Raw genomic sequence first — 3,122 nt, forward strand, 5'->3', positions numbered from 1 at the left:
TCTCCTGTACAATGTCACAAACCTCATTCCATAGTTCATCAGGCACTCTGTCTATCAGATCTAGGTCCTTAAATCTATTTCTCACTTCCACTGTATAATCATAAGGGATTTGATTTAGGTCATACCTGAATGGTCTAGTGGTTTTCCCTACTTTCTTCAATTTCAGTCTGAATTTGGCAATAAGGAGTTCATGGTCTGAGCCACAGTCAGCTCCTGGTCTTGTTTTTGCTGACTGCATAGAACTTCTCCATCTTTGGCTGCAAAGAATATAATCAATCTGATTTCGGTGTTGACCATCTGGTGATGTCCATGTGTAGAGTATTCTCTTGTGTTGTTGGAAGAGGGTGTTTGTTATGACCAGTGCATTTTCTTGGCAAAACTCTATTAGTCTTTGCCCTGCTTCATTCCGTATTCCAAGGCCAAATTTGCCTGTTACTCCAAGGTGTTTCTTGACTTCCTACTTTTGCATTCCAGTCCCGTACAATGAAAAGGACATTAGTTAGCTAGTACTCTTATAAAGTGTTTTCCTGAAAATGGGCCTTGGCACCAAATTAGTATGTGTGTGCATATAGACTTACACAATTTAAAAAATTGGTTTCTTTTTAAAGCAGAATGAATGGAAATAAGTCTTTGCCAACTGTGTATGTATTTATTCTTTTTATATATTTGCCATGTAAACATAAAAATGTTCTCTTTAGCAACCTTAACGTTGAACACTGTTACACATGGTAAATTTAGCACACATTTTTTTTAACAACTAGTGTGATGAAAAGAACCCAGGGATGTTTAGCCTTCAGAATTCCTGAATAAATTACATGGACTCTAAGGTTGTGCTAACAGTGTGTGGATAATTAACTTCTGACGAGGTTGGAAATAAAAATTTAGTGACCACCTCCATCTTTCCTATTTAAATCTGAAATCTATTCAAATTATTGTGCCTTGTTTTTACTCAATTTATTATCGTCAAGCAGTATATTTTACCCTTTGAATTTTCATGTGATTACATCCTGTGGCTTTGAAGTGCATATAATAGCATATATTTTTTTCATCAAGCAATAAACAAAGAAGTGCTATGAAAATAGGAACGAATTGTAAACTGTGATCCTGATATGAGCAACTTAGTTCCTGGTGGGATTAGGGAGCAATTTTTACGGCTTTGAAAGCAAAGCAAAAAGTTGTAGTAGTGATAAATTATACTATGGAGACCTCTTAAACACTTAGCCTTGGTGAACATTAAACCTGTCTCTTCAACAGGTTTATGGCAGGATTAGGCACTTCCTGGAGAAAGATTCACTCTGCCTTTGGCATTGATGTAAATTTGGTTTCTGCTAGATTTATAAAAGGTGCTAGACAGAAGTCATTTGATTTTCTCAAAAGTTCACTCCAGAATTTGGGGTTGGATTTATTCATATCCCACATGTCATTTCACAGTCCCTTAAAGTTGACCATCCAAAAAATCTCAGATTCATATTGAGCTAAGTTGTCCCAATCCTCTGTAATAATTCATATTCATCTAAAAATTCAGTTAACTCTTGCTGGCCACCAGAGTGTTGTCGCTCAGGTAACAAAGTCCGTGCTGCAGAGCTTTCTGTGGGCCATGCATTCAGACTCATGCCCACGGCTGAGATACGAGTGCAGCAGGCCCAGACACTTTGCTTCTCAATCTGCCAACTTGTCAAAAAAGAACTCATTTTGAAGTATACCTAAAGACTGAAAAAGAGTCACAAAACTAAATAATTTTGCTGTTTGGGCTTAAGTTTGGAGTATGCATTATGCAATTCTGGCATAAACTAGATCCTCAAAGTTTGCTTGGTTATACTATTGAGCCATCTTTCAGTTCGTTTATTCTTTAAGTATTTATTGAGCACCGTACCCCAGGCTTGTCATAGGTACGGGAGATAAAGCAGGGAAAGAAACAGGCCAAAACTCTTGACCTGGGGGCTTCCGATCTACTGTATGGGACGAAGTAGAATCAGCTGATACGTAAGACCAGGCCGGGGAGCTTGGGAAGGGCAGGGAGTGGTGCCACTTATCAGCCAGCAGAGCCGCGCTGTATGATGCGGGGCACTCTGTGCAGCACTTGGAAATAACCTGGACGGTGAAGAATAGATGTGTATGTGTGAATGGATCACATTGCTGTGTACCCGACAGGAACGCAGCATTATTAATTGACTATGCCAACATAAAATAAAAAGTTTAAAAACAATGACAAGGAGATTGAGGGAGGATCTCACTGAGAAAGGAACTCTGAAAGGTCTGAGGCAGGTGAGGGTGCCAGGCGCGAAGATTTGGGAGCCGGGGGCCTTGAGTGAATCTGCGCGGAGGGAACTCTGGTGTTCCAAGGCCGTGAGAAGGGAGAGTGATTTGTCCTTTGGTCCACCAGTGAGGAGGGCAGTGTGAGTGAAGTAGAGCGAGCGGAGCAGAGGCAGGAAGAGAGACGACGGCGAGGTAGCGGGGACCAGAACGTTAAAGCCTTTATTTTAGGACGTTACTCTGAGTGAGGCTGGCTCGAGAGACTGCCCTTGCGAGGAGGAGGGGGGACTCGATCTGATTCGCTGGTACAAGATCCCGGTGGCCGTTTGTGAGAGTGGTTTCTAGGAAGCCAAAGGCAGATGGAGAGAAGCCGATTAGATGCTGTTGGAGTCATCCATGATTCAGGTGGAGAGGAGGTTGGCTTGGACTGGAGTGGCGGCAGAGGCAGTCGGAGAGGCACTTGGCTTCTGGATCAGCGGAAAGCAGCGCCAGCAAGACTTGCTGATGGAGCAGACGCGGATGCGGGAGCCCGCCAGCGCTGGAGCCCCGCTTGTGTGCTATGTAGTAGCCAAAGCAAGAAAGCCCATTTCCATTTACTTAGGACCCTTCAGGCTTTTTCTCTTTCTGATTCAGGGGAAATCTGTGTTTCTGTGTCCAAAAAGAACAACAACACGATGCAAGTAGTATTTGTTGCAAGGTAACCGAAGTGTTCGGAGAAGGCAATGGCACCCCACTCCAGCGACTTCACTTTCACTTTTCACTTGGATGCATTGAAGGGAATGGCAACCCACTCCATCGACTTCACTTTCACTTTTCATTGTCATGCATTGGAGAAGGAAATGGCAACCCACTCCACCGACTTCACTTTC

The 3,122-nt window shown here is 43.0% G+C and overlaps 1 protein-coding gene across 1 annotated transcript in view; it reads left to right on the plus strand.

The window, feature by feature from the left end:
- The window catches only part of LOC104991357 (F-box/LRR-repeat protein 17-like), a 98,407-nt gene that overhangs the window by 15,452 nt on the left and 79,833 nt on the right, over positions 1-3,122 (plus strand). The window lies entirely within an intron of this gene.

Source organism: Bison bison, unplaced genomic scaffold (assembly GCF_000754665.1).
Source record: "Bison bison bison isolate TAMUID 2011002044 unplaced genomic scaffold, Bison_UMD1.0 scf7180017864189, whole genome shotgun sequence".
In the NCBI taxonomy this organism is placed as follows: Eukaryota; Metazoa; Chordata; class Mammalia; order Artiodactyla; family Bovidae; genus Bison; species Bison bison.